The 25042-nt window shown below is 40.5% G+C and overlaps 1 pseudogene across 1 annotated transcript; it reads right to left on the bottom strand.

The window, feature by feature from the left end:
* Window positions 1-16070: 16070 nt before the first annotated feature.
* LOC143549235 (uncharacterized) lies at window positions 16071-21808 on the bottom strand (annotated as a pseudogene). Its single transcript, XR_013138109.1, has 3 exons — window positions 21709-21808; window positions 17821-18172; window positions 16071-17565 (listed from the first exon to the last, which is right to left on the bottom strand). The product of XR_013138109.1 is annotated as an uncharacterized LOC143549235 (transcript).
* Window positions 21809-25042: the final 3234 nt, after the last annotated feature.

The raw sequence follows: 25042 nt of genomic DNA, 5'->3' as shown, positions 1-25042 counted from the left end.
TGGCTCCTTGGCACCGGAAGCTATCCGTTTTCTAACCAGGGTCCAACAGGTTGTGCATAGCAATGTGTCGACTCCAAAGGGGCAGGGGTATGTCTTTAGCAGGTTAGGGTTTGCAATTCAGAAAGGGGTGGTGGCGCAGCTTGTTGCCCGCCTACCTGCTATATTGATGTAACATCTATGTTTTTACATATTGAAACCCAATTTTTGACACATCTTGCATAAAATTGATTCATAATTTATAAAACTTTTAAAAATATTATATGGTTATACACTTATACATAAAAAATATATAACGTGTTATTCTATGAATTGTAATATTAGCAAACGATTATTAAGATTAGTTACACGATTTTTGTTTATTATGAAACTTGAATCCTCATTGTTTGAGAGAGACTTCATCTTAGCAATCACCTTGATATCATTAGACTACAAGTCATTTTGATATAAAAACAAATTGTTAACATATATATTTTTTATCATTATAATGTCATTTAATGATTTTGAGTTTTGATGTTATTAGAATATTGTGTAGTTGTTTAATTAAAAATTAAAATAAAAATTTAATCATGTCATTGTCATGTATGCAAATGACACTCGTTTTTTTCACTTTTGACTTTTGTGTTTAATCATTTTTTTGGTTTAGCTAGTAAATCAAACAAAAGAAAAACATTATAAAACAAAATAAAAATGAAGTGCGTTCTCATTTAATTAGCGAAAAGTTGGTGGACCCGTGCTCTCCCACCCTCAAGCCCGTTACAAGCATAACTAAGAAAGGGTTAACGCCCTCTTAGCATTCCCCTATAATGATTTGACGCTTGGATTGATAGTGAGGTGGTTGGGACGTCACCCAATACACATAGTCTTAATAACTTTTTAACTTTTTAGTCTTTATAACTTTTGACATAATTTGAATTCGAATTTTGAATCGAATCAAATTTAAAATCATAAATTCGTATTCGATTCGAAATTTGATTTCTAAAAACGAATTCGAACCGAATCAAATTCAAATGGTTGAAAACCGAATTCAAACCTTTAAAATTGAATGCGAGTCGAATCAAAATTGGATTTATTCGAGTTCGATTCGGATATTGAACACCCCAACCCTCCACCATATCATATCTCCAACCATATATTCATGAGTCTATTTTTCATTTGAAGATGTGACATTGTTTTGTTATTGTATTTATTATTATTAAAATGAAAATGAAAAAGAAGTGAAGAGATACATCCAATGGCATTCCAACATGAAGAAGATAAAAGAAAGATATCATAATTTAATTAGTTTATCTGTCTTATGTTTTAAAAATAAATTTAATTGAAAATAAAAAGATTTGATTTGTTTTGATCGGACGATGTAAGCCTGTAGCATTATGCGTACCATGTCCAGTCCACCTAGCTTAAGTCAACTCTTTTAAGATTACACCACTTTTACTCTTTTATACCAAACATTATAATCATTTTTCCTGGCCAAAGTTTTGACTTGTATCCTTTTCAATTTAAAAGTTAAAAACATCAAAAGTTTTCAACTTTAAGTTACCTATTATGATGTGTTTTATACTTTTATTATACATGTTAACCCAAGTATAAAATGAATAAAATATAGGTTAACTCAAACACAAACATGTTTAAAATACAGATTAATAAAATTTTGATTCTCTGACTTTTCAATGCGGTTTTAACCCGAAATGATTTGGACCTAGAACTTGTTTGTGCAATTTTGCACATCTAGGCTGACCTGATAATTATCCTTTTAAGTTTAAGGGTTGTTATAAAAATGTTAAAATAATCAAATATAAATTTATGAGGTCATTTATAGAGCAACAAAAATTAAAATTTTGGTATTTAGAATTTTTTTTAATTTTCATCTCGTTATTCATTTATGTTAAATTACTTTTCCCGCTCAAAACACATCAAAAACATTTTCAGACAATTCTATTCATTAGTTCTAGGTTCTGACAGTATCTCAAGCTCAAGCTAAATATATAAAACCAAATTTGTTAAATGGGAATGAGAGATAGGTTTTCAATCAATCGACTTATGAAGAAGCGTGGATCGACTCACTGGTAGACGATCTACTTTCCTCGGGTGTGATTATACTATTTCACCGATGGTTTTCTTGGATCTGGGTTCTTCCACCTACAAAATGAACAGCACCGTCAACTTACCCCTCAGAAAGGGACAGAGGGGTCCTCTTTGGGGTAACCCTCCGGTGTGAGAATAAGTATTTGTGGGAGAAGATAATAATATCAGAGTAAGGAAATCTGGAGAGTATTGTTTAATAGCTGAACACTCTATAATTGGATGTGATTGTGTGTGTTACTGACTGTAACTGTCTGTGATTGAATGTAATTGAATATGATTGAATGTCTCTCCTTGTGGAGTTGATGCTGTATTTATAGTGCTAGGGTTTCCACTGATTGGGCTCAGCCTTGTTGGCCTCCTCCAATTGCTCTGCGCCACGTGTCCTCTGGGACACCTGGTGCTTTCTCATTGGTTATAATCACGTGGTAGCACATGGGTTATGCTGAGTTGTCCACCTTTCATTTGGCAGCTGTCAACATCAGCATATTCTTATTCCTTAAAAAGATACCTTCTGGAAGGTTGTCTGACGTGCACAATCAAGGTTGCCTTAATCCTGATTTGGATAAGGGCGAGGTTGATTATGTGCATGTATGATATGCGCCTATCCTGAGGATGCGCGAGGTCTTCTCTTTATTCTCACGCGCAGATGTTTCATGCGCAGATGTGATATGCACAAGCATGTGATATGCGCCACACGCGGATGCGCCACGCGCAGATGTGATGTGCGTGAGCATATGTGATGCGTGAGCATATGTGATATGCGTGAGCATATGTGATGCCTGAGCATGTGATGCATGAGCATGTGATGCATGCGCCATGCGCATAGGTTTTGGCTTTGTGCCTTCATAAAGTCTTGATTTCAAGCCTCTTGTCTATATCTTGTGGGTTGACCCGCCTGGCTCGGTGTTGAGGCGGGTACATACCTCTTCAAGCCCCCCCAGTCTAATGTGTGTCTTGTCTCGCGCGAGCGAGGTAAGATAGATATTAGACTTAATAGTTTGCTCTTTTAGTAGGTGTTTGTCTTTTTCTTCTTATTATTCATCGTTGCGCGAAATTCTATCCTTTTGTTTGAAAACGAATCGTCCCTATACGTGGTTGGTTGTCGCTGACATGCGTCAGTGATGGAGACGTGTCAGACCTTTCGTGTGCTCGAGGTGCTACAGTTGCCTTTCGTGTCCCCTCAAATAGTGTCAGGGACACGTGTCGCGCTCGCGTTGGTCTGTTCGTGCGAGTGGTGGCGCGTGAACTCTGGCAGCAGCTGTACAGTTTCTTTTCGTGTCCCCTCACACAGTTTCATGTACACGTGTCGCGCTCCCGTTGGCTTACACCTGCGAGTGGGGGCGCGTGAAGTCCGATCAGCACCAATTTTTCTCTCTCCTGGGCCTATAAAAGCCAGCCCTTTTAGAGTTTTTTATCCTTCATCTTCTTGTTTATTATTCAGAGCTCTTTTCTTTCTTTCCTTGCCTTCCGATTACCTTTGTTCTGCTTCCAAATATCTGCTCTTCAGAAGCAACCCTTGTTCGTTGTCACAGTTGTATGTCTGATAGCTCAGACAACACACTCTCCCCCATCCATTGCCGTAGAAAATCGTTAGTAATGTCTACATTGAAGAAGACCGGCAAGGGGAAGAAGGCTGCTGAGGTCTCATCGGAGGAGGTAGGGAGGACCAAGGCCGTGAAGAGGTGGAATGAAATCCCCTGCAAACTGAGGCAGGCTGATCTTGACAGCCTTATCGCCTCTCAGGGTTTTCTCCCTGTGTTTGGCTGCATGTTGCCTGGGGCCGGGCAAACGGCGGCGGACCCGCCTACCGGCTATATATCCCTTTATAGCCATTTTTTCACCCACTGCAACCTTCGTCTCCCGATGACAAGGTTTGTGGGTGCACTGCTTAAGTTTTATGGGATTCATATATCCCAAGTCCATCCGTTTGGACTTGTGCGCATGACTCACTTTGAGTTCATGTGCAAATCCCAGCGCGAGGAGCCCACCCCTCGGCGCTTTCAGTTTTTTTACAAGCCCAAGATCCAAGATTCTTGGTTCTCCTTCATTCCTCGCAGTCAGAAGGTGAAGTGCTCCACTGTTTCATTCAAGAGCCTTCATGACTGGTCTGAGAGGTTTTTTTACATCAGGGCTGGTGTGATCCCCATCCGCATGACGATGCGCGCGATTTCTTCTGCGCCTGCGGATGTGGGTGTCCTCAAGAACCCAACTGGCGCCTGGGTTAATAAGTTGACCGCTGAACCATCCCCCGCCAAGAACATTTGTGAGGAGGCGCTGGTGGGGGTTGGTATGAGCAGGAGGTGGGCGGACAGCGCGACTGAGCCCGTTATCCAAGTCGACGGCTTGTGTAAGTTTATCTCATTGCTTTAGTTCTGCGCGAATAAAATTATTTTTGCTGATATCATTTGACTTATTTTGTGCAGTCACCAAGGAGTATATCCACGCCGCATATGATGAGCATATGGAGGGTGGCTCCGTCACGCTCGGCGCTGGGGAGGTTGGTTTCCCCGATCGCTTTGATGACATGTTCATCCCTGTTGATCTGGGATTTGTCTTCGACAGCGATGCGCCTGGTAAGCCTTTGTACTTATGCATTTTCCTTTATAATACCAAATTTTGCTAACACTTCTGTTGCATGTATTGTAGATGCGCTCGAAAACTACGAGCTGGAGCTCGCGGAAGAGGAGGAGGAGGAGGAGGAGGCGCCCCAACTAAAGCGTAAAGCTAAGGGGAAAACTGGCGCAGGGGCCAGTAAGAAACAGAAGAAAGATGTTGCCCCTGTTGTTCAGGATCCTCCTACTCAGGCGGGGGGATTTGGGAAAACCCAGGAGTTTACCACCAAGGTTTCCTTGTCTTCCCTGCCTCAAAAAGTGGGCAGACCTCCTGTCCACCTGAGGTATGGTGCCACTACCTCCTCCCTTCGCGCTGCGGAAAAGGGAAGCGATGTTACGCCTTCGACAGGTATACTTTGCTTATCCTTTGCTTATCTTTTATGGTTCTATGAGCGCGATTCTTATAGAATTACTAATGAATCTTGTCTTACTCAAATGTTTGTAGAGCCGGCGACAGCGCAACAAGATGCCGAGGCTGCGCCGGAGGTCGCTTCGAAGTCCCCTGTTTTACCCTCAAAGAAGGGTAGAATGGACTTCATGGCGATGTTTGCTTTGCGAACGGAGTTGCGCCAAGGTACGTATTGCGCTCTTATTTTCTGACTTTCTTTTAGATCAAGTCATGAACCATTTCTTTTTGTTGATTTTTTCATAGAAGCCGTAGCTGGCGTACAAGCTGCTGGCGGCACTCCTGGCGCCGGTGCCAGCGCCGTTGGCTCTGCTCCTGCTCCTGCAAGCGATGAATCTCCCCTCATCGGGATTACTAAGGAGCAGGAGGCCGTTTTGCGCGCCGACCTGGCGGCGTCGAGACCTCCCTCACCTCCTCCTGCGCACAGCCCTCCTCGCGAGACCGATTTTGGCTCTAGGTCGCAGGAGAAAAGGCCTGTTTCCGAGGAGGATGAGGAGTTTGAAGTTGAAGACTCCGACCGTGGTCGCGCCAGTCCTGCAGCGCCACGAGGCTTCGCGGCGGAGCCTTCTCGTGGGGTTGGCGCTGACTTTTCTGCTTCATCCCCGCAGGTATTTGTTCTTTTTTGCTCCGCTGCGCGGACTTCCATCTTAATGTTTTGATGACTTAGATAATTACTTTGTTTTTGCAGGAAGCCGATCACATTTACCGCCCGAGATGGAATATAACTGAAGATAGCACATTTCAGTCCATGGGTGTGTGTGTGGAATTCTGGGCTCATGCTGTGCCTCCCTCTGAAAGGAGGTTCCAGGAGGACCGCGCTCGCGACGACTTGCTCAACGATCATATGTTTGCTGGGTCGGCCTTCTTTGCTGCCTCCCAAGAGCTTCGCTATGATTACGTAAAAGTACGTGATGCTCTTGCGGAAGCCAAGCAAGAGGCTAAGGTGTCTGCTTGGCATCTTTCTGATGCTCGCGAGAGAGCTGAGAAGCTCCAAGCAGAGCTCAGTGAGAACAGAGCAAGTGCCAACAGCGCCTTCGTGAAGCGCGGTCATGAGCTTCAGTCTGCGCGGGAGAAGCTGCATGCGGCGGAGGCGGACGCGGCCAAGTACGCGCGCAGAGCGCGCGACTTGGAGCTGGAGGCGGAGGCGCGTGACCAAGCTCTTGTCCAGTCTATAACTGAAAAATCATCACTGGAGAGTGAGGTTGCGCGCCTGAAGAAGGAGCTAGCGGCCGCGCAGGCCGATAAAGATGAAGCCTTGGCGACGGCAGCGTCTAGCCAGGAAGCACTTGATGCTGCGCGGGCGGAAAAAGAAGAAACCTTGGCGGCAGCAGCGTCCGACAAAGAGGAGCTGAAAAAGACTAAGGAAACTGTTGAGTTATTAAACTCTCAGGTTCCTGTCCTCGAGACGTCTGTTGCTGGCCTCGCGCAGGATCGCCAATGGCTAATCTCACAGGGCATGACTCGTTGTGCTTTCGCGATGAAATACTCAGACGAGTTTCAGGCCCTTGTGATGGACTGCAACGCTGCCGCGCGCTTGGTGGGTCGAGCTGAAGGGTTTACGGATGGCTATGAATATGGCATGTTGAAGAAGAACCCATCCGAGTACCCTTATCAGAGCGACGTTGCCTGCGCGGAGATGGCCGCGATGGGGGAGAAGTATATGAATACTCCCATTCCCATCCTTGCGCAGGTATTTTAACCTAAATGAGATTGCCTTGACTTATTTTTTAAGTCTTTTTGTACTCATATTTTTGCTTATGATTTGCAGATATCCGCGCTTGCTGACCAGCCCGACCTCGGCGCGCTAAAGAAATTACTTGACGAGTGCGAAGGGGCTAGTGGCGGCGATGATGGCGCGGGGACTGCTGCTCCTGCAAGCGGCTCTGGCGTGGCCAAAGGATCCGCTCCTGACACTGTTGTGATAGAAGACTCCATTCAAGATGAACAACTTGACTATGGTCAGTTTGGAGATGACGAGGAGCAGGCTGCGCCAGATGTCGAGGGCGATGATGAGGATGATGAAGAGGCTGATGTCAACGTGGAGACTTGAGAAGCCCTTCATGTTTTTTATTTTTATTTGTAGTTTGTATCTCATCTTGTAAACTTGTAAATTTCAATGTTTTGGAATGAAATTCTGTTTTTCCCTTCTTCGCATCTTGCGCATTCCCCATTCATCTCTTTATATTGAATGTTTGCTTGTTGAATATAAGATATGCTTGCACGTTGGAATAAGAACAAGGTTGTAAGTGATTTTGCCATATCTTGATTATGTTGACACGTGTCTTGGCGCTTTCATTATTCCTCTTTTGCGCGACGTTATCGCGCGTTTATGGAATTATGAGTTTTTAGCCTTTACGCGTCAATGTGTTACTCAGATATCCACTACAATTTCATGCGCGACCCCAACCTGAGACCTTAACAACTATGTTTTGGCATTTGCTTTGCCTTAGTTGTGTTTAGGTGTTTTGTGGTCAGGCTGCGCAGCATGTAAGAGGGATGTTGTGAGTGATTTGAGCTAAAGCTCACATTATTGGGCTAAGGCCCTGGCGTTTTAGAGTTAAGACTCATTAACGCGTTTGAGCTTGAAGCTCGCGCATGTATGTTTTACTTCGTTTTATTTCGTTTTGATGTCAATACCATGTTGTCATATTGCTCAAAATTAATAAAGAGAAGTGTGAAACATGTATGCAAAAGGTAATAGAATTGGGCTAAGGCCCTGACGTTTTAGAGTTAAGACTCGTTAACGCGTTTGAGCTTGAAGCTCGCGCATGTATGTTTTACTTCGTTTTTATTTCGTTTTGATGTCAATACAATGTTGTCATATTGCTCAAAATTAATAAAGGGAAGTGTGAAACATGTATGCAAAAGGTAATAGAATCCACATTAAGAGAAGATAGCGCGTATCATTATTCATAATGGCTTATCAAGCCTTGATTACAAACTTGACAATTTTTACATGAAACATTTTCTAAGCTGTGCCGCGTTCCATGCGCGCGGGATCTTCTTTCCATTCAAATCTTTTAAGGCGTATGCGCCTTTTCCCAATTCTTCCAAGACTTGATATGGTCCCTCCCAATTGAGGGACATTTTTCCCGGGGGTATCGCGCGGCTAGCTTCATTGTTTCGAAGGACAAAATCATTTTTCTTAAAGTGGCATTCTTTCACACGCTGGTTGTAATATTTTTCCAGTTTTTTCTTGTATTTGGCTTCACTGATGATAGCCGCCTCTCTGCGCCCTTCCAGTAAGTTGAGATCCAACATTCTTTCGCGCTCGTTATCAATCTTGCTCATCATGAGCACTCTATGGGATGGCCATCCAATTTCTGCTGGAATCATAGCCTCCGTTCCATAGGTTAGGCTGAACGGGGATTCGCCATTGCTGGTTTTGCTTAATGTCCTGTGTGCCCACAGGACATTAGGTAGCTCTTCGACCCAAGAATGGGATTCTCCTTCCAACCTTTTCTTCAGCCCATTTAACAAGCTTTGGTTCGCGCGTTCCACTTGTCCATTCCCCTGAGGGTGATAAACTGAAGTGAAAATTTGGTTGATGCGCAATTCCTTGAGCCAGCTGGATATCTTCTTGTCAGTGAATTGTTTGCCATTATCGCTCACAATTTCCATGGGCAAGCCAAAACGGCATATGATGTGGCTCCAGATAAACTGCTTCATCACTTCGGCTGTGATTTTTGCTAGTGGCTTGGCTTCAACCCATTTTGTAAAATAGTCTACTGCCACTACCAAAAATTTTACTCGCCCTGGCGCTTGCGGTAAGGGACCCACAATATCGATTGCCCATTTGTGGAAAGGCCATGCGGAGGTCACCGGAATCAAGTTGTTTTTTGGCCGCATGGTGTTTGGCGCATAGCTCTGACATGCTTTGCATTTTTGGATCTCTTTTAGAGCGTCCAAGTACATGCCAGGCCAATAGTAACCTGCGCTCATTGCCTTGGCAACCACCATGCGCGGGCCAGCATGTATTCCACATATTCTTTCGTGTATCTCTCTGATCACATAGCTTGCTTCCTCAGCATCTAGGCATTTCATGAGCGGTCCAAGATAAGAGCGTCGATATAATGTGCCATCAAGCAGTTCATAGTTCTGCGATTTGTGCCTTATCTTCCTCGCTTGTGCGCGATCGTCTGGTACTCTTCCCTCTTTCAAGAATTCCATTATTGGAGTTATCCATGATGAAGGGGTTGTATGAGTTACCAGGACAGACTTCGCTACCACCGACGGGTTGCTCATTACTTCTACCCTGACATCTTTGCCAAAGTGATCAAAACTGGTTGATGCCATCTTACTCAGCGCGTCTGCAGATTTGTTTTCACTGCGCGGAATGTGAATGATTCTGAAGCAGTCAAATTGCTCGATGAGTTTTTTCGCCTGCTCTAGATATAGAGGCATGGTGTTCTCCTTGGCATCATAAAGGCCATTGACCTGTGCTGCTACCAAGTATGAATCAACATGGGCCTCTAGCTTTTTAACTCCGAATTTTTGCGCGATGCGCAGGCCGGCTAGCAGGGCTTCATACTCAGCCTCATTGTTGGTGCTCTTGAAGTCCAACCTGATGGCGTAAGTATATTCCTGATTCTCTGGATCCACCAGTTTGAGGCCTGCGCCGGACCCTTCGTTATTTGAAGCTCCGTCAGTGAACAATCTCCAAACATTTTCTTCATCATTGGCTCGCGGAGGGTCTACCTCGCGCTGAGCCTCTTCAATTTTTTCTTCTGGAATTTCCGCGATGAACTCAGCTAAGACTTGTCCTTTTATTGCTGGACGGGGCTTATAGGCGATCGTTTGTTCACCTAATTCCAGGGCCCACTTTGTCAGCCTTCCCGAGAGCGCGGGGCGCCGCAAGACTTGCTGGATGTTGTAACCAGTCAGTACTTCAATGGGATGACCATTGAAATATCTATGAAGCTTGCGCGACGCGTGTGTTAGTGACAAAACTAACTTTTCCATGATGGAGTAGCGCGTCTCAGGATCTGTCAGCACCCGACTCACATAGTATATTGGCGTTTGGATTCCCTTGCGATCCACCAACAATACTGCGCCGATGGCGCGCTCTCCTGCTGATAGGTACAGTGTCAGAGTTTCACTAGGAAGTGGAGCTGTGAGCGCGGGCAGATTTATCAAACATTCTTTAATCTCACTGAAAGCTTGCTCGGCCTCAGGAGTCCATTTGAACTGGCTTTTCTTTAAGCAGTTTCTCAATGTATTGACAAATGGGGTAGATTTGCTTGCATGGTTTGCTAGGAACCTGTTGATTGAAACCAATCTACCATTCAGCTTCTGGACCTCTTTCATGGTGGATGGCGAGGGCATGTCAAGGATGGCCTCCACCTTCTCAGGGTTCACCTTGAAACCATCCTTGGTGACCATTACACCTAGAAATTTTCCCTCTAGTACACCGAAAGTGCATTTGCTCGGATTGAGCTTCATGTTAACTTCCTTTAGGCGCCCAAGGGTTTCTTCGATGTCTTTGAGCATTTGCTTTTCCTCCCTGCTCTTGATCACCAAATCATCCACATAGACTTCTAGGTTTCTTCCGATTTGCTCGCTGAAAACGGCATCCATAAGTCTTTGGTAGGTGGCGCCCGCATTCTTCAAACCAAAGGGCATTTTTGTGTAGCAAAAAACACCCTTGTCGGTTCTAAATGCGGTCTTGTCCTCATCTTGTGGTGCCATTTGAATCTGGTGATAGCCTTTGTAGGCATCCAGGAAACATTTGAGCTTGATTGGCGCCACGGAGTCCACCTTTGCGTCGATGTTTGGGAGGGGGTAACAATCTTTTGGGCACGCTTTGTTGAGGTCTTTGAAGTCAATGCACATCCTCCACGACCCGTTACTTTTCTTTACCATCACAGGATTGGCTACCCACGTCTGGTATCGTATCGGGCGGATGATGTTTGCGCGCAGTAAATCCTCAACCTGCTCATTCATGGCCCTCGCTTTCTCATCCCCCATGACTCTCTTCTTTTGAGCAATTGGCTCTACAGACTTGAACGTGTTGAGAGAATGTTGTGCCAGGTCTCGCGGAACCCCAGTCATATCAGAGTGTTGCCACGCGAAGACCGACATATATGCTGTGAGCAACCTTTTCATTCTCAACCTCGTGTCGTCTGATATCGTAGCGCCAATTGTGATTTTTTGCTCCGGGAATTTCGGGTTGAGAATCCATTCCTCTGGCGCGTTTTCTGCCATTGGAATTTTCATTCTCCCCTCCCGCGGAGTACTTGTCACTGCGCACAAATGATCTCGGTATACAAAAGTTACACCTGTTGGTGTTGGGAACCCCAACGCGCCGTGCGCTGGCGACGGTATGGCGTTGAATTGGGCAATCGTTCCCCTACCCAAGATCATATTGTGGCAAGAAGTGGTGGGCAAGACCAAGAAGTTAACAACTTCGGCTCGCTTGTGTTTTTCATCCCCCATAGTTAGCTCAAATTGTATTTGACCTAGGGGATGAATGATTTCATTTGAAACACCAGAGATTGGTGCATTCACAATTTCAAGCCTTGCTTGGTCTGCCGGATCAAGTTTTCTGAAACATTGCTCATACATGATGTCTGATTCGCTGCCAGTGTCCACCAGGACTTTTGACACCTCGTAATGAGCAATGTGTGTAGTGATAACAAGAGGACTGCTGATGGAAGGGCCTCCCCTGATTCTTGGGAAGATTACTTGTTGCTCGCGCCAATCTCCTTGTATTTGCGCGCTTCTCTTTCTTGATGTTTGCCCTTGCCTTCCTCCCTCGGCTACACAGATTCTTTTGTACTTTTTGCTGGCAGAGGCTCCTTCTGGTTGTTCATTTTCTGGTCTTGAGTTTTTTACCAGGTGAGTCAGCTTGCCTGATTTCACATCCTTTTCAATTGCATCCTTCAAGTGGTGGCATGCATCAGTGTTGTGTCCTGTGGACTTGTGAAACTCACAGTACTTGCCACTGTCTGATGGTCCCTTGTAGTGTAGTGGCTTGGGGCTTTTGAATTGGACATTCTCAGTGCTTAACACCTGTGAAGGCGTTTTAGTGAGGGGAGTCCATATTCTTGGCAGAGGTCTGTTAGGATCTCTGCCGCCTTCCCTCTTGTCACCCTCCCCACGATTACGAACATCTTTTTGGGGCTGGGGTGAGCTTGGTTGCGCCTGCTTTTCTGCGGAAGAAAAACTGGTTGGTTGCAACCTGGACCATACAGAGTTCTGTTTGCCCCTTTTTTCTTTGCTGCGCGGTGACTCAGCTTGATGCGCTCTTTCCCTTGCCCTATCTTGGGCAATTTGTTTTTCATTTCTCGCGAAGACTCGCGATGCTTCCATTAGTTTGGCCCAAGTGGTGGGCATGCCATCTCTGCTTACGAGAGCTCGGCGGAGTTGATCACTGCGCGCGCCTTGTATAAAGGCCACGCGCAGGAGTTGCTCAGTTATACCTCCGATTGCCAGAGACTCCTGATTGAAACGTGTTATGTAGTCTTCAATCGTTTCATCATTCCTGCGCACGCAGTGCATGATGTCATCAGGATCGCGCGTGTGTCTGCGCTGCTGTACGAAGTGGGCTTGGAACTTTTCCAATAGTTCCTCGAACCCATCGATTTGCCCAGTCGGCAAGCTCTCGAACCAGACACGCGCCGCGCCCGTGAGGCAGCGAGCAAACATGTGACACCATGTTGGCATCGTCCAGCTTTCTAGGTTTCCCGTGTTGTAAAAACCTTGCAAGAAATCATCTGGATCTGTTGTGCCGTCATATTTGCCCAAACCACTTGGCATCTTGGTTTTGTGCTGAATGGGGGCCTTCGCGATGCGCTCAGTGAATTTTGAATGTTTCACTAAGATGGCTGGCCTGTACGGTGTGGTTACGTCCACTTGCCCTCTAACTGGTGGGCTGTACGGTATGTGCAGATCCAGATCGGCTCTGGCTCCAGGCGCCATGTTCACAGGCGCGCGGAGCTGTGAGCCTCCTGCATGAGTATCTCGCGTCTTCCTCATGCTGTGCACTTCTTCATCACTGAACTCAGTGTGTGCAGTGTGAACAGAATGTCCTTCTTCCGGCGCGCGCGGCCTTTTTGTTCCATGAACAGTTTGCTTATCAAACGCTTGCCTTTGTGTTAAGTCGGCTAGCTTTTTCTGTTTGACCATCTCATTGTACTTGTCCATTAGACGCCGCTGCTCGTTTATGAGCCATTCTTTAGGATCATTTGTTTCTTCTTCTGGACCCATTGGTCCTTTTTGTTTCGCGCCGGCAAGATTTTGTAACGTGAGATCGTCTGGAGGAGTTTCAGTCTGGCCGTGAGGAGTTGTGATGAAGGGACGGTTACTGGTGGTGCGCGTAGAATCACGCGGCCCCCTCAGAAACTGCTGTCCCTCATTAACATCCTCACGTTCAATATCCTCCAGAACTTGATCAACGTTATGAACGCCAGAAACCATGGTGATTTTTTTATATATAGATCTGATGAGATCTGATTGCCGTTGTAACAGCGGATGGCGCCAACACCGAGCCATCCGGGTCAACCCACAAGATATAGACAAGAGGCTTGAAATCAAGACTTTATGAAGGCACAAAGCCAAAACCTATGCGCATGGCGCATGCATCACATGCTCATGCATCACATGCTCAGGCATCACATATGCTCACGCATATCACATATGCTCAGGCATCACATATGCTCACGCATCACATATGCTCACGCACATCACATCTGCGCGTGGCGCATCCGCGCGTGGCGCATATCACATGCTTGTGCATATCACATCTGCGCATGAAACATCTGCGCGTGAGAATAAAGAGAAGACCTCGCGCATCCTCAGGATAGGCGCATCCTCATACATGCACATAATCAACCTCGCCCTTATCCAAATCAGGATTAGGGCAACCTTGATTGTGCACGTCAGACAACCTTCCAGAAGGTATCTTTTTAAGGAATAAGAATATGCTGATGTTGACAGCTGCCAAATGAAAGGTGGACAACTCAGCATAACCCATGTGCTACCACGTGATTATAACCAATGAGAAAGCACCAGGTGTCCCAGAGGACACGTGGCGCAGAGCAATTGGAGGAGGCCAACAAGGCTGAGCCCAATCAGTGGAAACCCTAGCACTATAAATACAGCATCAACTCCACAAGGAGAGACATTCAATCATATTCAATTACATTCAATCACAGACAGTTACAGTCAGTAACACACACAATCACATCCAATTATAGAGTGTTCAGCTATTAAGCAATACTCTCCAGATTTCCTTACTCTGATATTATTACCTTCTCCCACAAATACTTATTCTCACACCGGAGGGTTACCCCAAAGAGGACCCCTCTGTCCCTTTCTGAGGGGTAAGTTGACGGTGCTGTTTATTTTGTAGGTGGAAGAACCCAGATCCAAGAAAACCATCGGTGAAATAGTATAATCACACCCGAGGAAAGTAGATCGTCTACCAGTGAGTCGATCCACGCTTCTTCAACTTATATCCTCATTCCGATCAAAACCCCTAATACATCCGGTTTGAAATTTGAAAAAAAAAACTTATCGAACGGTAGTCAAATGAAAACAATAAGAGTGAAAGGTGAGGCCAATGACAACTATTTTATAAGGTGAAATTATTATCGATTGACTACAAAAATGTGAAATTATTAAAATCAAATTTGGATCAAATAAATAATGGCTGAATCCATCACTCTTTGTTAATGGGCCCATGTTGGTTTGGTAATAATAACCCATTTAATTTAACTAGCCCAATATATGGTCCAACAAATAAACCGGAAACCAGGAATATTATTAATGAAATTAAACGAGCATGCACTTTTGCATCTCCCAACTCGTTAATAATTAATCATCAAGTTATCCCAATAACACTTACATCATGTCGATAACACTAAAACTACTAACACCGAGTGATGGTTAGTTGCCTCGAGTGTGAATATGAGATGAAGAATGAGTTGAGAAGACAAGAATTAAGAGGAGCGAGTCTAGTCGGACTGTCATTGAATCATTGATGTATTTGTCACAAGAGAGTTTGTTTTGGTTTGTTCATGTTTGACCAAACATAATCATGCTTAACTAATTATGCCCATGTCTTAAACAAGTATCACCATGTTTGAACATTTATAACCAAATTTTATTATGATTATATTCTCTTCTTCGTGTTGATTCGTATACAAAATGAACGTGTTTATGTCCGTATGCCATTTTTATAAACAACCACAAATAGCACTAACTAAACCAAGATTTTACATTTAAACATTTGATGAACTATCCAATATTTTTACAGTAGAAACAATATGGGCAATTGAAGTAAATTTGTACAAAACGCTAGATGAGGATGATGGTGGAGCCAAGCCACACAACCAACCAATGGGATGGATGGTGGCGGCGGAGTTTTGAACACTGTCCACTAAACTTGGTCTAACGCATCTTCATGATCTGATGATTTTTGTTGAAAAGTACATTGCCCAACTTGTTTTTGTTGTGGGACATATCTTTGGGTTTGTCGTATGTAGTGTCGCTCAAACAGCCGAAAACTAGCTCGAAAAAAGCTTGTTTGAGATTTGCTAGTTGGTAAAGCCAACCCTAACTACCGAGTCAAGGTTGACATGCATAGCGAATTAACGAGTATTATTATTATTATTATTAAACGGCTAATGAATCCTCCAAATAAGTTACTGGTTAAATTCACCGCATCGGGACACATCCGCCTTCCGATCCAGAGAAAACCCTCATCTTAGGCCAACGCCGGTGAACACTCGCCTGAAAGCACAACAGTGTTCTGAGATAAAATTCGTTCAGTTCAAGGATAACTAGTGAACGTCACATACTCGCCTAGTCTCCCATCATCACCCTGGTACCACCGAAACTAAATGATGAGAGCAAGAATCAAACTTAAGTCACAACTTATAAATTACTGTAAGAGAGACAAGAGTTAAAAGGTCATATATGTAATTAATTAATCTAATTCAACTTTCTTAGCATTCATCAACATCAAGAACACTTACAACAGTATTCATACATAAGAAAAAATCCCTGCAAAACCCTCATTATACAAGTCTTATCCATGTTTCAAAAAAACTACTCAATAAACATAACATAAAATATGCATAATATTAAGCTAAATCAAACAAAACAAAAACAGGCAAAACAAACATCAATCCGCCAAAGGTTTGTTGTCCCAAGTCTCGCGGGTCTCTGCTAAATCCTGACAATAACGTTGAGCCAATATGTCAACCTGTTCATTAAACGATTTACTCCTATAATCCCCTATGTATTTCACCATCTGATGCCATCTTTTTAAACAAATCTCACCGGGCCTATGCTCAAGAATATCATCCCACTCGACATCTTCAATACAAGCAGCGTCCAGTTTGTAAAGCGCACCGATCATACGATAATCATCCGCATCAGCCCATTTCTTTTCAACCACGAGTGATGATGTCAGCTGATTATACCACTTCTCGCAGCACGTTGCGTCAGTTCTAGTTGACAACTTCTCACTGACCGCAGTCCATGGAATATTATCTCTCAACATCCCATGCTTCGACTTCTTTTTCTCTTCACCGCTAATCTTCATTTGTAAATCCAGATTCACGAGATCGTATAATTGTTGGTACTCTTCTTGAGTCCATCTTCCTGATTTCAAATTCTCAAATTTAATTCTTCGCCACGCGTCCTTCACATGAAACCTGTGCTTACCGAGCTCCGCAGCTAATTTCTTCCAATCGTTGCCGTATTTTTTATGATATTCTCTCAGCAGTTGAAACTCTTCTGGTGTCCATGTCCGCGTTTCGGCCCGTTCAAACAAATTGTGGGCCCGGTAATAGACAGCTGTGTAAGGGCGGTACGGTATGCAAAGCCCGATTTCTTGCCAACACTTTTTCATTCCCTTGTGAGAACTGCAGTTTAAGACCATCTTCAAACCGTCATCTCCCAAACCTTTTTCTACTACGTAGTCGAGAACCGCTTGTTTCACAATTTCGTCTTCTTCCGGTGTAAACCTCTTACCCCGTAGCAAACCGTCTCCGTTTGTTGTTTGTTTGTCCGGTTCTGTGTCTAATGTTGGGAAGACTTCTACATGACCCGATAAGCTAACTTTCTTGGATTTGGATTTTTTCTTAGGTTTCTCTGTATTGTTTTCACCTGACTCGATTGCCTTGCCTTTAGCTTTACTACCTTTGACTTTTTGTTTCCCCATGGATTTGTCTTCCTTATCTATATTCATTTCAGTATCCAGATTTTGATCGTTTGTTTTCTTCGTTTTCTTTTTTTCAGGTTTTGGGTCAAGTTCGTTTTCTTCTACTTGTGCTTCCTCAGAAGAATGTTTTCACTTCCTCTTTTTATTCTTCTTCTGTAAATCATCATTTACTAATTTACCCTCATCGTGTTGATCTTCATCTCCATCTTCTTTTGATTCCGATTCACTCTTCTTCTCCTTATGTTTATCCTTCTTTTTCTTCTTCAAACCGTCACCGTCCGTTTCTTCATCTTCTTTTGATTCAGGTTCCCCCTTCTTCTCCTTATGTTTATCCTTTCTTTTCTTCAAATTGCCGTCTGATTTTACGTCTTCTTTTGACTCCGATTCACTCTTCTTCTCCTTATGCTTATCTTTTTTCTTCTTTAAAATGTCACCGTCTGTCTCTCCATCTTCTTTTGATTCTGATTTACTCTTCTTCTCCTTATTATCTTTCTATTTCTTCAAACCGTCACCATCTGTTTCTCCATTGTCTTTTGGTTCTGATTCACTCTTCTTCTCCTTATGTTTATCTTTTTTCTTCTTGAAACCGCCACCGTCTGTTTCTCCATCTTCTTTTGACTCTGATTCACTCTTCTTCTCCTTATGCTTATCTTTTTTCTTCTTCAAACAGTCACCGTCTGTTTCTCCATCTTCTTTCATATCCGATTTCCTCTTCTTTTCCATGTGTTTATCCTTCTTCTTCTTCTTTAAACGGTCACCGTCTGTTTCAACATGGTTATTATAATCACCAGAAATCAGTGTATCATCATCAGTCACGTTCTTGTTCTTCTTCGATTCCTTTTTCATCTTGAGAGGTTCGTCATCAGCATATTCAACCGTCTTGCCCATTTTTTGTGGTTCCTACATGAGTAAAAGTTAAAACAACATATGATGATGAAATAGAATCAAGCACACTAATATCTTGAAACAGTATTAATAATCAAATAGGTTAACAGTAAGAAACTCAACTACAATCATAAAGACAAAATCAAAATTAGATCTTCACTATAACAGGTGTGAAATGCAATTAAAAAATATTTAACTATTCTCAAAATAAATAAACTGTAACGTAACATCAAGGTGAATCCAAAACATTTGCAGCTAAAAGATAACAATAATATTAAAGCAAATCCAAAACATTTGCAAGTAACCAGTGGTGTTCAGTGAATCAGTCTCAGGTTACTGGATTCGAATTCAAACCAATTTGAATTCAATTTGTTCTAAACCGATTCGAATTCAAAAGTTCAAATCTGGTACAAACTCGGGCTGATTCAACACAGCCCAAAATGTAAAGAAGTTATTAAACTGCAGCCGTTTCAAAGAAAATAGCAAACACCCCAACAAAACTTCATCAAAAATAAAACAGCACCATTTTTCATATTTTCACCAACAACAAAATACGCATATCTAAATGCATTAAATAGTTGACCTATTTCACCCATAGTTGTCAATAGCAAATAGCGGTAAATAGCGACCGCAATTTCATATTTAGCGATAAAGGAGTAGAAAATTTTTAAGCAAATAATTAGGCTTTATTTTCACAAAATAAGCTTTTACGGTGGAACTTGTGGAAGGTGCAGCTGTTTGGTCGATAAACAAGTCTTAAAAATAGGTTTCTAATATTTTTTATATTAAAAAAATAATAAAATTTAAAAAAAAACCCAAAATACCGCTATAATCACGCTAAATGACCGATATTTTGTATATAGCGGCCTATAGCCGCATCGCTACATAGCGCGCTATAGCGCCCGCTATCACCGCTATTGACAACTATGATTTCACCATTAAAGAGTTCAACATCCTCTCAAAAAATTATAAAGTAACATCAAAGCTAGATCTTAACGATAACAATTAACAATTGTGAAATTAATTAGAAAAAATCCAAAACACTTACAACTAAAAAGATGACAAATTAAGAACAATCTTACATATTTCCTAAACTCGAACTGCAAGTAAGTGAGTAACCAAGGGTGTTTGTCGAATCGGTTTCAGCTTAATCAAATCAGGTAATTCTGTTTAAACATTTTTTAAACTAGTGTCAAGTTCAACCTGATTCAAATTCATTTTGTTCTAACCCGATTCGAATTATATACAAATTCAGGTTGATTTGAACCAACCCAAATTGTAAAAATTAATAAAGTTGTTAAATTGCATCTACCTTTTAAAGAATATAGCAAACATTCCAACAAAACTTCATCAAATACTAAAAAAAAATCACCAACAAAAATACATCTAAATGCATCAAAAAGTTCCCCTATTTCACAATTAAAAAGTTCAACATCATCTCCAAAATAGTATGTAAATTAAACGCAAATATGAGCAGCCTTATATATTTCTTAAATTTAAACTGCAATTAACCAGGGATGTTCGTCGAATCAGTTCAAAACTTCAAATCGAGTAGTTAGATTTGAACATTCTTGAAACTAGATTCAAGTTCAACCTGATTCAAATTCATTTTGTTCTAAACTGATTCGAATTCGATACGAATTCGAACCGACCCAAATTGTGAAAAAAGTAAAGTTGTTAACTTTCAGCAAAAACTCATCAATTACAACGAAAACAACAGCATTATTCATATATTCACCGACAACAAAATATATACATCTAAACACATATCTCTAAATTATAAATTATAAGCAAATATACATTAAACAGCAACAATTAAAGAATAATTAGGTTAATTGGGTCAAATACCACTTGAACAATTAGGTTAAATAACTTGAATATGTTAAACGGGTCAAGAGCACAAGACTCACTTTACAGGTTAAATTCGATTATTCCTACATGAATAAAAGTTAAAACAACATACGATGATGGAAAACAATCAAGAACGCTAATACCTTGAAACAGTGTTAATAAGCAAGTACGCAAATGTGGTATTACAGACTACGAATTGGTAAAAAAACTAAACTAAAATCATAAAGAAAAAATCAAAATTAGATTCACTAACCGGTGTGAAATGTAATTACAAAATATCTTACTAGTCACTAAATTAATAAACTGTAACGTAACATCAAACTGTATTCCTTTGGATAGAGTTAACTTTTTTAGGTCACATACCATAATGGTATTTCCCTTACATATTTTATTATTATTATTAGCTTTTATATTGCGGTTAAACTGTGACCTTTTTATTAATATTATTATAATTAGTAGTAGTTTTTTATATAACTGTTAAACTTTGATTTCCTTTTTTTTGCTTCATACACATGTTCTTAGAGCCGAGGGTCTCTCTGGAAGCCACCTCTTTATTCCTTTGGATAGAGGTACGGTGTGCCTACATCCCACCCTCCCCAGACCCTACCTATAGCTCTGCTGTCGGTGGGATTTTACTGGGTATGATTGATTGATTGATTGATTGATAACGTAACATCAAAGCGAATCCAAAACAATTGCAACTAAAAAGATGACATCCTATTAAAGCAAATCCAAACAAACCAGTGGTGTTCGTCAAATCAGTTTCAGGTTATTCAAATCGGGTAATTCAGGTTGAACATTTTTAAATGTTACAGAGAGTATTGGGCAACATAATATATGGACTAAACTCATATACATATATACATGGTTTGTTTTTCTTCAATTTGAGTCGTATTCAAAATTTTAAATTCTAAAATCGAAAATTCAATTCATTGAGTTCTACACCGATTCGAATTCAAATGTTTGAATGTGGTACAAATTCAAGATGATTCAAACTGACCCAAATTGTAAAAAAATAAAGTTTTAAATTTGCAGCACTTTTCATAGTTTCACCAACAAAATATATACATCTAAACGCGTTATAAAGTTCACCTATTTCACCATTATAGAGTTCAACATCATCTACAAGAGTTCAACATCCTCACAAAAATTTATAAAGTAACATCAAAGCTAGATCTTAACAATAACAATTAATAGATGTAAAATGAATTAGAAAATATCTTACTAGTCACTAAATAGAAGAACTGTAACGTAACATCAAACCGAATCCAAAACACTTGCAACTAAAAATGTGACAAATTAAGAACATTCTTACATGCTTCCTAAATTTGAACTGCAAGTAAGTGAGTGACCAAGGGTGTTCGTCGAATCGGTTACAGGTTATTCAAAATCGGGTAGTTCGGTTTAAACATTTTTTAAACTAGATTCAGTTCAACCTGATTCAAATTCATTTTGTTCTAAACCAATTCAAATTCGTTACAAATTCGGGTTGATTCGAACCGACCCAAATTGTGAAAAAAAATAAAGTTAACAACTTTCAACATGAAATCATCAATTACAAAGAAAACAGCAGCATCTTTCATATTTTCACTAACAAACAGATTATGGGTTAGATTCAATCGAACGAACAGATTATGAAATTAAAACGAAAACAAACAACAGATTATGAGATCGAATTGAATAGAATTGAATTCACTTACCCAAGTACCAAATCGATTGATTCACAGGTTGATTGTTGATTTGGGTTTAAGCTAGGGTTTGTTGTCGGCTGAGCCGAATCAGGGTGGATTATTATAAAATTGTTACATCGTACCCATTTAGAAAATACCCTTGATGTATCGGCCCGAACACTAAACCCGACCCGATATCAGACTAAACCCGATTTGAGATTTTTTCCCGGAGTACAAGTACCGATTTAGTCTATTCGATACTGGTATCGGTATCAAGATTTCGGTTTTCGGCACAAACTTTGTATTCTCACACCTTGAAACCAGTTTGGACCTGACCCCTTTGCAAAACTAGTTTCAACCTGACCATAATCAGTTCCTAGAGGTTTGACTATTTCCCTCCTAATACCAATTTCCAACTGAAACAATTTCTAGCCAGACCGGTTTTGACTAAAGTTGATCAAACCGATTCGGTTTATAACTCGAACTGCTTTGGGCACATAAACCGATTTGTACACCTATAGTTGTTACAAAGTGTATTGTGCTACATAATATATGGACTACACTCATATACACAAATATGTTTTTTTTAATTGGAACTAAATTCAGAATTTTAAAAACTAAAAATGAAAATTCAGTTCGATTCTTAAACCAAATTTGTAATTCGGTTCATTCTAATCAATTTTGGTTTAATTCAATTTGATTTTCATTTTAATATGTTTCAAACCAAATTGAACAAGAAAGGATGTCATGTTATTATACTGAGAACAAAGTCAAACCCGTCTAAGCCACTCATTAGTTTGGTTTTGCGGTCGTTTTTGTTTTTGTTGGTTTACGATTCATACCAAAAGTCGACGTATAAAATCGGACCAGACTACAACATCACACTATATATTTTTTTTATTTATCAATATATATAATTCGTGTGATTTGGAATTATGTCATACTAGAAAGTGCATTAGTAAATTCTAACTTTCAATATGCATGTTGGCGATTCTTAACCCTACAAACAAAGCAACTCGTATTTAAAGTTAGAATCTATATAACTTAAACTTGGTTGATTGGGTGGATGATTATTCTAAAGATAATTCACAACGTTCCAACAATCAAAGGTTTTGGTCTTATGTATTTGATTAAACATTATGAGATCCTAACTCCTTTATTTACAATCTCTTATCAATAAGCTATAATCACAATTATGTTTGCTTCAACTTTCTTGAAGCTCAACCGTTAGAGAATTATGGTTAACTAGCTAGGTGTTGGATAAGGCTTTTCTTTTATAAATTTATAAATGATGTGAGGGTTCTAGATATATTCCCAACGTTGTTTTTCTAAATGACTTCAAATTGGTATAACATTTAAAGCGGGTGTTGCTTTTTCGTTCAACGAGGCTCATGCTAATGAGTTCGGATGATTCTAATGCAAAAAATAAATTGACATAGGTGACTTGCTATTCGAACAAGTCGTCTTACACATTAGAAAATAGTTATCATTAACATACATGTATTTGAAGGATCGAACTCGCACCATGTTGAAATTATTATCAATTTTTATGGTTGTGTTTACATAAATGTGTATGATATTCTAGCAACACAAATACGTGTTATTGTTAAAAGTAACATATCAAGACAGAAAGACTTTTTTTATTCGCATTATTGGTATCTTTTTTTCAAGCTTGTCAACGCTGTCATCAAAATCCTTCTCTACCTGGCATTAATTTTCACGTGGTAAGGAACACGTAGACGAATGCTTATAAAAATTTGATCATGCTAACATTAGTTATCCGGTTTAATCATTTACGATATGAAAGATATTTTTCACTATAAACATCGATTTGTTAATAGTTATTACAACACTAAAGTTGGTGGGTTTTTAAATTGAAATGATGTGTTAGCATGACATACACAAATGATGTTATTGTCGTCCAATGTAAGTGATCATAAAGTAAAATGAAATAATGAAAGGGATAATTTTTTCAAACAACTCATTTATACAAAGTCAATACTAAGAAGCAAAACACTTTGTCTTGAAACCACTTATTGATAAAACGTGAATTTAAGGCAATACTAACAAAAGATATAAGTCACTAACAATGTAAATTATCATAGAAGCTTAACAAAACGTCATACTAACAAAAAGACGTGTCAAAACACTTATCCTATCAAATGCATCTTATTTCTCAACAAACACTTATCCTGTCAAATGAATTCTTACTTACTTCTTACTTATCAACTTCGTACATATGAGCATAATCTTGAACTTCTGTTAGCATAACATCCTTCAGATTGTAAATATCCGACATATGTATGTTTACTAGGTATTTTGTCATCGGGTCATTTAGATGACACTTTTGTAAATCTGACTCTCATACTATGCCACATTCACATTCCTTCACCGTTGTGCACTTGTAGATTTCCATGTGCGCGCCACAAAAATACCACAATCCACAATTCCACATTAATAACATTAGCATGTTGTTTTGATCCATATTGCTTCTTTAGTTTTTCTTGTCATCATTATTTATAGTCAATCAAATGTTAAACACATATTAGCGCGTTATTAATTATCATAACACTTTCGTATAGTATGTTTGAAGGAACATTGGTATCACTCAGCATTAGTACTAAATGTATAGAAATTAAAATGAATAGAAATAAGGTCACTTGCATCTTGGTATCAACACATTATAGTTTTACAGACAAAATTTAACTGTTGATCAACGGGCTTAGCAATGAACTTGAAAATAGCCAATTGTCGTCATCTTGACTTGTGATGTGTGGTGTATCACTAAATTACACTTGATTTGATCTCGAAATTGTTAGCATGGATTGTTTGTCTAACGATGCTTGGATACCACCACCGACAATCCTTACAACAACTGTTGTGTCGGTGCCTTCAACAGCCATTTCTATTTCTTCTTCTTTCTTAATCTCACTTTTCAATTAGTAGGTGATTGCATGAATCAAATCTCGGTTGCGTTCACTCGAATAATTAAATAGACAAAGCATGCAAATAACCAAGCGAATAATCAAATGAGAAGAACATCTATCAGGCTGACTCTAACTATGATTGTTGATCCTAGAAAGCTAGGCTCTTGGTCAACAGACACACGAACTAAGACATGCAAAAGAAGAAGAATGATGACCAGACATGATTAAAAAAATATGACAGTGTAAAAGCTAAAAAAATGAAATCATGCAAAAAAAAAAAAACAAAGAATGTAAAACTAGGGCAATTTTTTAAATATCAGAATTACTTTTTACTAGAATTTTGTTGTTAAAAGGTTAATTCTAGCAATGTTCTTATTTATAACAATAATAACAATACTAAAAATAAAAATAAACCTATATCAAAATAACAGTGTCGT

This window comes from Bidens hawaiensis, unplaced genomic scaffold, assembly GCF_021521415.1.
Source record: "Bidens hawaiensis isolate Kalapana, Puna unplaced genomic scaffold, B.hawaiensis_p1.1 tig00015451_1, whole genome shotgun sequence".
NCBI classification, from domain to species: Eukaryota; Viridiplantae; Streptophyta; class Magnoliopsida; order Asterales; family Asteraceae; genus Bidens; species Bidens hawaiensis.
This window is presented reverse-complemented; position numbering and strand designations above follow the sequence as displayed.